The sequence below is a fragment of the Gracilinanus agilis genome, chromosome 3, assembly GCF_016433145.1.
Source record: "Gracilinanus agilis isolate LMUSP501 chromosome 3, AgileGrace, whole genome shotgun sequence".
NCBI classification, from domain to species: Eukaryota; Metazoa; Chordata; class Mammalia; order Didelphimorphia; family Didelphidae; genus Gracilinanus; species Gracilinanus agilis.
In genome coordinates, this window is record NC_058132.1 from 330,132,040 (window position 1) to 330,144,152 (window position 12,113).

A 12,113-nucleotide genomic window follows, 5' to 3' on the forward strand; every position below is an offset into this window, starting at 1 on the left:
CTTTATGTGTCCAATCACAATAGACGCTTTTATTAGGACTGCCTAAGGGTCAGTCAGTCAATTCTGATTCGTCACCCATTCTTGCACACATGGGTCACAGACCTCCCAACTTGAGAGTTAAGTGGACTTGTTTACACTTTTGGTGATTAGATTTAAAAATAGACAAGGAAGATTTAATCTCATTATCAAAATCCCCCCTGTGATCATTTAGGCAAGACAAAAAGGGAAATGGTATTTATTTCTATATTTTGATTGCCTCTCCCAAAACCCTACTTACCCCCCACAAAACCTATCAACATTGGTCATTAATGGCTTCATAATTCCTGCTCAGGTCTCAACTATCACTAGCCTTGACCCTATTCAAGGGAACCCTGCCAAGTCTAGTTTAACCCTATAGTGGCAATCCCATTCCCTAAATCCTTAACCAAGTCTCAACAAGACCCTGGCTTCCCCTGAAGCCCTTGCTGCCACCATCCCCAGTCCTCACCAAACCTAGCTAGCCTACCTCCCTGATCTGCCCAACAGAGTTCTCACCCAACACTTCTGGACCACTAGCACTATGCTTTGCACACATTGTTCCTAGTGCCCCCACGACCCAGACATTTGTGGGATCATCACCACCTTCTTCCCTAACTCTATTTTCCTTCCATAAAAATCTTCTGGGTACTTTACCTTCTTAAGTCAAACTCTGTCTCTAATAAATTTGATTTCCTTTGACTATAAACAATGAAAACTTGAATTGCCCTCAAATATGTGAGGGAATACTCATCCAATTATAATTCTTAAATCAGGGCACACTGTAATGAACAGAACAACAGATCTTGAAGCCAGAGAACTTAGGTGTGAATCTCAAAGATCCAAATGACTAAATAGCTAAGATGGCATTAACCCATGATTTACATGCAACCCAGGGGAAGAAATGATCCCCATTTAATCTTTAAGAATAAGAACAAATTAATATAATTCCTTTCTTATAATGTCCTCTGATTCTTAAGGCACTCTTGAAAAACAGTGTGGAAGAACAGAAAGACAATAAATTTGAATGCCAGGTTTTTTACTGACTGTCTGACCTCTAACTTGCCCTCTGTGAATCTCAGCTTCTTCATCTGAAAAAAATGGAAGAAAAGGGATAGAATGAGTCTTGTTCACCAGTAAGGCTTCTTCCAAATCTTGAACCTATGCACTATTGGGTGACAGGCTAAGACAACTGATGGTAAAATTATGCCAATCAACACTAGAAGAATTTTTTCTTCTAGTAGCTAGAATTAAATCCTAGTTTTCTTGTTTGTCAAATGAGTGCAGGTGGATAATTTGGTTCCTAAAGTCTCTTTCAATTCTAATGATTCTTTTTCATAGTTTTCTCTTTTCTTTGGAAACATTTTTATCTCTTCTTTCTTCCTCTATTACTTTCATCTTTATTTTCTCTTTCTCCTCCTTTTTCCTTATCCTCTGTCTTAGATCTCTCAGACATTGCTTGTTCTTATGGAAAGTTATCAAGACTGTGAAGAGTGAATCAAACTCTCTTTGTCTATTAATTAGCAACTTTTAAGTTAATCAGTCAAAAACTTAAGTACTCCTACTTAGTACCTTACCAGTCACTAAGTATGAGAGTTGTAAGACACTTGCTAGAGTGGGACAACTCAAGAGGCCACTGCCTCACCCCTAGGCAGTGCTAAGCAAATTGAAAGACTGTGACTGGTTCCCATAAAGTGGGGAAGGGACTGGAAGTGATGTGGAACAAGGACTATAAAAAGTCCTGAACTTCCTGTCCAAAGAACTTCTCCTTTGAACTTCTCCTTTGGAGTTCATCTTTGGACTATCTGTGTGGGTGAGCTGAACTGAGGAGGAGACTCTTTCCTTGGATCCTGTGGTGGTGAGCAGAGCGATTCCTTCCTTTGTTCTAGAGTGAGGACATCATCTCTGCACATTGGCACATTGGCACTTTGGCAGGACACTCCCTTCAGCGTGAGTTCTGGTGATATCTTTATTGAAGGTTCTCAGAGGATTTTTCAGTGCCTCCTGGCTTTTCGGATTTCTGCTTCCTAATGAGGACTTTGGATTCTGGTGAGGTTCGCTTTGGATTTGCATTTGTGATCTGGAGACATTAGGATTAAACTTGGGGTATTTGTAGCTAGGCAGTACTTTCTGCCTCTTTATCTACATTTTTCCACTTTCACTCCTTCCACCTCTTTGTAAAGAAAGCTGCTAAAAGTCATTTTGACTTAAACTATAATGTTTTTAAATCAGCAACCACAATATTACCTTAGAATTATCATATTTAGAATAAAATATAGATTTTAAATTCTTATAAGACTTTGGTGCTAGAAAGACGCTAGAAAGAAACAAATCCTACTCTGACATCTACTAGCTCTAGGACCAATAGTAAATCATTTAATTTCTTAATGGCCACTGAGCAACTCTCTAAGACTATAAGTTATAGCTCATTAATCTGCATCAGTAGAGGGAGTTTCCCCACACCAATGAAATCACAAGGCCGAAAAAAATTTTTTTCAATAAAATGTCCTAGCCTCTCTTTTCTGTGCCCAACACAAAAAAGAAAGCTGCAAGAGGTTTTATTTGTGCTAAGAATAATATTTAATAAAATCTCAGCCATTAATGCCTTCTTTTTTTATTATTATTATTAAACCCTTAACTTCTGTGTTTTGGCTCCTTGGTGGAAGAGTGGTAAGGGTGGGCAATGGGGGTCAAGTGACTTGCCCAAGGTCACACAGCTGGGAAGTGTCTGAGGCCGGATTTGAACCTAGGACCTCCTGTCTCTAGGCCTGACTCTCAATCCACTGAGCTACCCAGCTGCCCCCATTAATGCCTTCTTTTGAAAAATCATATGGCAGGAGATTCCAATGAAAGAGAAAAAGCAGATGTTATAGAAATATCAAAACAGATGTGATACACATTTTAAGAAATATATATGCCCTGGGAAATTACAGTACTTTGATTAGATTTATTTGATGTAAATCAAATTGTAACCTCTAGCAAAATGGTCAGATACATATTAAAGGGAAAAAACTATAAAGAAATCATACTAGATATATTTTATGTAGTTTTTTCCCTGACAAAACTGGCAAAAGATTTGTAGCTCAAGAAAATGCAATGGCTCTAGTAAACCACAGCCCCTTATCTCAACTGTATTATTGTATCTCTTAAAAAGTGATCGGCTGGTAAGGAGGAATAAGACACCTTAACAAAATCAGCACTCAAAAAGTTCCCACCACTCCTCAAAAAAAAAGTCAATGGATTTTGTCACTAGTCTGTGCTGCCTCTAGTCCTCCTGAATTTTGTCTTCTTTCCATTTATCAGTCATAACATGGAACTGAAATGTATATTTTATTACATCCTTTATTTATTTCACCATAGATTCAGAGTTTAAGAGGACCTTAGAGGTCAGACAGAGCATCAGATTTAGAGTGGAAAGAGACCATGGAATTCATGAAACAATATGGCTTACAGAATTATAAACCTGGCATTAGGGAATCCTGGGTTTAAACATGATGACATCTGTGTGATCCTGGGTAGATCACTTAATTCCTCTCAGCCTCAGTATCTTCCTCTGTCAAAAAGAAATGATAATAACATCTATCCCTCAAAGTAGTTGTGAAGATTAAATATCAGTCATGTCTGACTCTGTGATTCCATTTGGAGTTTTCTCTTAGTGGCCTTTTAAGATCAAACAAGATATGTAAACCTTAAAGTACTATGTAAGTGACAACTATTATTATCACTTAGTCCAATTACCTCATTTTATAAGGACTAGAAAAAGTATCATAGGATCATAGATTTGAGCTAGAAGAGACCTTAGAGTCCACCCATTCCAACCCTCATCTTATAGAGAGGACTATAGAGGTTAAGTAACCTGCCTAAGTTAACACTGGGAGTAAGTCACAGTCAGGTTTTAAATTCAAGTTATCTCATGCCAAATCCAGTGTTCTTTCCACTAAATCCCAAGATCATACAAGTAGTAAGCAGCAGAGCTTGAATTTGAATCTAGATCCTCCCACTGATTCTGGGCTCTAATGGGTGAGAACTAATATAATCTTATCCTGATCTCCAGCATGCCATGTCTCTTCCTGGCTACCTCCAAGTCATGACAGTCCTTTACATATGATCCTCATATCATCTCCATCTTCTGATAGTGTAAACTCATCCCTTCTCTTCCCACTATGTGCCATTTCATTGTCCATTGACACAGGGTTGGGGGGGTGGGAGGAACCACTGTTTCAGGAAGCTGTGAATCGTTAAAAAATATTGCATAATTTCTTGGGAACACTCCATTCCTAGAAAGGACGTATTGGCCATTTATAATGACTCCAATCACCATTCTCTTTAACATCCTTGTTCAAAAAATCCCTATGTATGTATCTTGTAAGGGTGCCTTGGAATGGAGGAGATGCTGTAGGAATAGCTAGGGGCTGGGCAGGAATTATGAGGCTGTCAAGGGCCAGCATGGGCAGGTTTAAGGGAAGTGATCAGTGTTTTAAGAAGGCAATTGAAAATTTAAAATGGATGCCCATTCCCTTTCTCTTTTCTTCTCCTGCATTTATTTCCAACTCTAGGTTGATGGTTTCTGAACCTTAGAAGCACTCCATTCCTTGAAAGAAACTGTCAATCGTTTGCTTAATGGCTCCAATGACCAATTCCATCTGCTTTCTTTGTCCAAAATGTTCCTCCCTGGCTAGCACTCCCCTCTAGGCACTATGTTCCACTATTAAAGAGTGAGCTCCATGAAAGCGTGGGCCCCTCTAGATTGCTCAGATTTGTAGTTTCAGCTCATAGCACAATGTCTGGTACACAGTAAACACTTAAATACTTGTTCATTCATTCATTCTGAATCCAAACCCAACCCAGAGGACAAAAATCAAGAAGTGAACAAGAGGAGAGAAGAATTTGTTCACTATGTAGCCTATGACTCTGAATGAAGAGTCCAGTCATCCTTGTTCCCCAAACCAAAGATTCAGAGAGAAGGAAAAGAGTATTTGTTAGCTAAAGATTGGCTTACCCTTTTCACACACACACACACACACACACACACACACACACACACACACACACACACATACACATACACACACACAAGTGACTTTTCCCCTGGGGCCAGAATTCCTAATAATAACTCTCTTCCTATCTTTGCTACTTGCTTAGCTAATGGCTGGAAACAATTTGTCCATTAAAATACTCAGGCATCTGGGAAGAAGCAATAGAAAAAAAAAGTTCTCTTTTTCACTCTTTTGAACTAACAGCAGAAAAGACTTGTCCAAATTATATCTAAATCATGGACTATTCTCAAGAAAATTCAACTTTATCCCATTTAATTATATAAAAACATTAATCAACCCTAAGGGGGTAAATAAAATTCATTCATTCCAAGTGACTTGAAGAGGCCCATTGGGGCTTATTTTAATGAATGAATAAAATAATTTTATATTAACAGCTCAAATTTTATATCACTCCTAAATGTTTACTAAAAACCTTCCCTAAATTAACCCCGTGAGTTAGCCTCTGCCAGTAGCATTATAATTATTTTGTAAACATAGTTTTTGAGGCTCAGAGATGATACAACTTGTCCAAAGTCAAGTAGCTAATCGGTGTTAAGGACATGATTCAAATCTAAGTTTTGGGGGCAGTTAGAAGGAGTCATCCAGGAGTTGAGAGGATCTACATCCAAATCTTCCTAGTAGTGAGATCCTGGACAAGTCACTTAATTCTGTTTGCCGAGCCCTTCCCCTTCTGGTGTAGAGTTGTCATTAGCAGAGAAAATAAGGGCTTAAAAACAAACCTAAATATTCTAGCTTCAAGTTCAATGCTTCTTTCACCATACCACACTATCTCTCTATTAAATAATAAGCATGTTCCAAAAGTTAAGGAAAGTCAAGCTCGAGTTCAAGTTGGTCTAAGTAATCATATTTTCCAAATCAGTAGCTTCTTACCTAAAGAGTTTTGCTATAATTTAAGCTAGATATAGGGATTGGATCTATGATATCACTAGCATAGGGGACTCCTAGATGAGGAAACCTACCCTTAGAATGTAGGTCATCACCTTCCCTGTAACTTCAAGCCTCCTCGAGTTCTGAAAAGTTAAGTGACTTGCCCAGCATCACAAAATCAATGTGTCAAAGGCAGAATTTAATCCAAGTCTCTCTAGACTTCAGGGCTACCATAAGCAGAACAAGAGCCCATCATACCCCACATGCTACACAAACAAGATTAAATGTAATTGGAAAATGCTTACTAAAATAAATAAAAGTACAATAAAACATAGATAACATTGCATTTTAAAACTAAGTCAATAGAGCGACTAGATGGTTCAGTGGACAGAGCACCAGCTTAAAATCTGGCCTCAGACACTTCCTAGCTGTGTGACCCTGGGCAAGTCAGTAAAGCCTCATTGCCTAGCACTTTGCACTCTTCTGTCGTCAAATTGGTACTGAGACAGAAGGTGAGAATTAAAAAAAAAATTAAGTTAATAGGCCACCTACAAGGATACATATGTAGTATAGTGCCCCACCTCCATTTCTATTTGAGTTTGGTACTACATCACTCTTTGCTGTCCCTTTACTGTTACTTATAAATAAGTTATTCTGTCATTCTCTGTCCTTTGTTCTCACCTACATCACCTTACTCAAGTCATTTCTGACTTCTCTGCCAGAAGAACCTTGCAGATTTGTGCAGGAAAGCCTGGTTTATATGAACAGTCCCATATAGAGAACAGAGGCCAACCTCTGGATCTCAGTCCACATTGCACTAACTAAAATTCAATGGTCACTACTAATATCCTGCCACACATGCCCCTCAATCCCATCTTCGATCTATTTTATTACTTTTCTTTTCATAAAGCCAGCTTCTAGTTTTATTTATTAGTTTAATAGTTTTCTTGCTTTCAAGTAATTATTCTTTAAATGTTTGATGTTATTCACTTGGGAATTCATCTGCTCCTGGCGTTTTTTTCTTAGATAGTTCACTGATGACTTAATTTCTTTTTCTACAACAAGATACTGGCAATTTGATTAAACAGAAAGATGAAAAACAAATTGCCAGTATCCAAAATAAAAACAGAGAATTCACCACCAATGAAGAAGAAATTAAAGCAATATTTTTTCCAATTTTATGCCAATAAGTCTGACAATTTAACAGAAAAGGGATTCTGAAATTTAAATAATCTTGTTGTAGGCAAAGAAGGATTCTTACTAAATTTCTTTTATGGAATAAATTCCTTAATCAGAAAGTGCAAAAACAGAGAAGAAAATTATAGGTTAATTTCTGTAATGAATATTAAAGCAAATTTTTATAATAAAATACTATCAAAGAGATTATAGCAATACATCACAAAAGTCATGAACTATGGGGGCAGTTGGGTAGCTCAGTGGATTGAGAGTCAGACCTAGAGAAGGGAGGTCCTAGGTTCAAAGCTGGCCTCAGACACTTCCCAGCTGTGTGACCCTGGGCAAGTAACTTGACCCCCATTGCCCACCTTTACCACTTTTCCACCTAGTAACCAATACACAGAAGTTAAGGGTTTAAAAAGAAGTCATAAACTATGACCAAGTTGGATTCATACCAATTATGCCAATATGATTCAGTATTAGTAATATTAGCATACCTGACCATATCACTAACAAGCCAACAAAAATCATATGATTATATCCATAGATGAAGAAAAAGTTTCTGACAAAGTACAACACTCAATTCATTGTGATAAGAGGGGAAAAAAAGAAATTGAAGCAATTAGGACAGGAGTAAAGAAACTAAGTTATCACTCTTTGCAAATGTTATGATAATATATTTGCAGAATCCTAAAGAATCAACTAAAAAACTAATTGAAATAATTAATAACCTTAACAAACTTGAAGGATATAAAATGAACCTGCATAAATCCCCAGCATTTCTATATATTGCCAACAAAGTCCACCAGAAAGAGAAATTACATGTAAAATAGTTGCAGATAATACAAAATACTTGGGAGCCTATTTGCCAAGACAAACCCAGAAATAATGTGAACATAATTACAAAACGTTTTTCATACAAATAAAGTCATATCTAAACAATCTAAAAAATGTTCATTGTTCCTGGATAAATAGAACCAAAATAATAAAAATGACAATTATACCTAAATTGATTTACTCATTTAAAGCTGTACCACTGAAAAATATTTTATAGAAAAAATAATAAAATTAATCTGGAAAAACAAAAGATCAAGAATATCAAAGTAATTAATTTTATTTTTAAATGAGAAGGAAGGTGGCTTAGCCATACCATTATGCCAAAATGGCAATTTAGTTTTTTTCTTTCTTCCTGTGTAATCAAATTAGCCAGTGGTTTATCTATTTTATTGGGTTTTTTTCCATAAAACAAGTTCCTAGTTTTATTTATTAGTTCAATGGGGTTTTTAAATTTTCAATTATATATATATATATATATATATACATATATATATATCCTTTGATTTTCAGGATTTCCAGCTTGTTGTTTAATTAAGGATCTAAATACCAAACTGTATTACAAAGTAGAAATCATCAGAAACAATCTTGTACTAGGTAAGAGCATGTTTGGATCAGAGGAAAATTTGGATACACAATATACAGTAGGTAATGATCATAGTAATCCAGTGTTTGAGAAATGCAAAGATCCCAATTTTGGGAATGAAGAACTCTCTATTTGACAAAAACTGCTGGAAAAACTAGAAAGTAATTTGACAGAAACAAAACATAGACCAACATCTCACAACCATATGCCAAAAGAAGGTCAAATCAACGGTCGGCAACCTTTTTGGCCTTGAGAGCCATAAATGCCTTTGGAAGGAGGAGGATGGAGGCGGAAGGTGCTGGAATATGGGGCGGGGGCTGAAGGGCCCCCTGGAGCACATCCTGGGGCTCTGCCTAGACTGGTCGGTCAGGAGGTAGAGCTAGATATGGCTCAAGAGCCATACGTTGCTAACCTCTGGTCAAAATGGATACATGATTTAATCATAAAGAATAATATAATAAGCAAAATAGGAAAGTATGGAATAATTTACTCATAATATCTATAAAAAAGGGAAGAATTTATGGCCAAACAAAAGACTGAAAGAATTTGATAATTCTTTTTATCTTTATTGTGAAAGAATTAGAAAAAGATAATTATTTTTAATTTTTTATTTGTTTTAATTTTCTTATTTTCTTTTTCATATCCATACAAATTTTAAGATTGATTTTCTGATATTTTGTAGTTCATCTTCTCTCTCTCCTTCCAAGAAGACAGGTAATATGATATAGATTGTACACATATGATCATATAATACGTTTCCATATTTATCATGTTGTAAAAAAAGATACATATTGCTTTCACCACAGAAAAATTCATGAAGGAAATAAAATGAAGAATGATAGTTTTCATTCTGCATTCTGACTCTCAGCTCCTTCAATGGAAGTGGATATTCTTTTTCATCATGAATCCCTTGGAGTCGTCCTGGATCCTTGCCTTGTTGATTATTTTATTTTATTTAATGACTTAAATTTTATTTAATGACTTAAATATTTAAGTCATTCACAGTTGATCATCATACATTATTCTTACTGTGTATAATGTTTTCCTGGTTCTGCTCACTTCACTTTGCATCACTTCATATACATTTCCTTGATTTTTTTAAATCATCTTGTTTGCCATTTCTTATGAGACAACAGTATTCCATTGCACTCATATGCCACAACTTGTTTGGCCATTCCCCAATTCATGAGCACCTCTTCAATTACCAGTTCTTTGCTCTTTTAGAACAAATAGTTCCTTTTCATTTTCCTTGATCACCTTAGGATCACCAGTGGTATGCCTGGGTCAAAGGGTATACATGGTTTTATAACAGTATAATTCCAAATTGCCCTCCAAAACGGTTGGATCAGTTCAAATCAAAATCAAATTCACTAATATCTGTGTCCCACTTTTCCCACATCTCTCCACCACTTGTCATTATCCTTTTCTGTCATGTTAGCCAATCCGATAGGAATGAGGTCGTACCACAGAGTTGTTTATTTTATTTTTTTCCAGTGTTGTTTTAATTTGCATTTCTCTAATAAATAGTGACTTAGAATTTTTTTCACATGAATATAGGTACCTTTGATTTCTTTTTCTGAAAATGCCTGTGCATATCCTTTGATATTTTATCAATCAGGGATGATATCAATAATCTGACTCAGATCTCTCTATATTTGAGAAATAAGTCTTTATCAGAGAAACTTGTTGTAAAATCCTCGACCCCCCACCCCAGCCTCCATTTTTCTGCTTTCTTTATAACTTTAGTTTCATTGGTTTTGTTTATGCAAACCTTTATAAATTTAACACAATAAAAATTATCCTTTCAGGCTATGGCCTACACAACTGCTTTCAGGGCATGTGGAACATCTCTAGATCTGTATCCCAAGCAGATAAGAAAGAAAAACTATAAAGACCTATATGTACAAAAATATTTAAAGTAGTTTTTTTGTGGTGGCAAAGAATTAGAAATTAAGGACAAGGGGCAGCTGGGTAGCTCAGTGGAGTGAGAGTCAGGCCTAGAGACAGGAGGTCCTAGGTTCAAACCCGGCCTCAGCCACTTCCCAGCTGTGTGACTCTGGGCAAGTCACTTGACCCCCATTGCCCACCCTTACCAATCTTCCACCTATGAGACAATACACCGAAGTACAAGGGTTTAAAAAAAAAAAAAAGAAATTAAGGACATACCCATCAATTGGAGAACGACCGAGCAATTTGTGATATATTTTTGTGACATAGCACTCTTGTGCTATAAGAAAAGATGAGCAGGGTATTTTCAGAAAAACCTGTAAAGACTTAAATGAACTGATGCAATGTGAAGTGAACAAAATCAAGAGAACGTGGTACACAGTAACAGCAATATTTTAAGATGATCAATTATGAATGACTTAGTTCTCCTCAGCAGTGCAAAGATCTAAGACAATTCCTAAGGCTTTATGATTAAAAGTGTACTCTACCTCCAAAGAAAGCACTGGTAGATTATGAATGCAGATCAAAGCACGCTCTTTTTTACTTTCTTTGGGTTTTTTTCATGGTTTTGGGGGGTCTATATTTTCTTTCACAACATGACTAACATGGAAATGTGTTTTAATATAACTGCACATGTATAACCTATATCGAATTGCTTACTATCTCAAGGGAGCAAAGAGAGAGGAAGGGAGATAATTTGGAACTCAAGTTTTTTTAAAAAGTGAAACAATCATTGTTTTTACATGTATTTGGAAAAACCATTTTTTTAAAAAAAAGAAATAAAAGGAACATCAGAGAAAAATAAATAAATAATGGTCGCTGTGACATGCCACTGTAAAAGGGAAGGAAGGGAGGCAGCAGCAATATGACTAGTTTCCTTTCTATCAGCAATCTGTTAGAGAATTAGTAAAGTAAAGAAGTCAATACAGAAGATAAAAAGGGAGTAGAGAGGACAGAAGGAAGTCTACAACAGGACCTCACCAATACACATAATGCCCCCATTCAGCATATTGAAAACATCTGGAATGCTGCTCTGGCTCCAAACTTCAATATTCTCTTACTCATTTACCAAAGTTAAGATCTCTTCCTAAGGTCAAGGAGGAGGATTCTGAGTAAATCACTGCCTGGACCAGCTGACATTTATTTCCTATCCTTATCTCAATGCCTGGGACATGAGCATTTATAGTGGGAGTAAGAAGAAACAACTGGTAGAAGGAAAAGCTTCCTAGAGATGGTAGCATATTAACTATACCTTAAAAGATTCTAAGAAATAGAAGTGATGAAGGCATGGGGGGGAAGCCTGTACAAAAGTCCAGACTAGCCATGTGGACTCATCCACTCCTAACCAAATAGAGAAGTAAAACACAACCTTAAATTGTCTTTATTTTAATAAATTTCACATGACAGTAAAGAGAAATAAAACACAATTAAAAATATGTAATGTCAGGTGATAACTATGGACCCTAAAGCCCTTCAAACAAGAAAGAGAAGAGGAATAGATACAATGGCAAAATCTTCACAGATTAAATAAAACACAATTAAAGAATTTGTATTGTCAGGTGTCACTATGAACCCTGAGGTCCTTCACTTGCCCCTCAAACAAGAAAAAGGAGATGAATAGATAAAAGTGT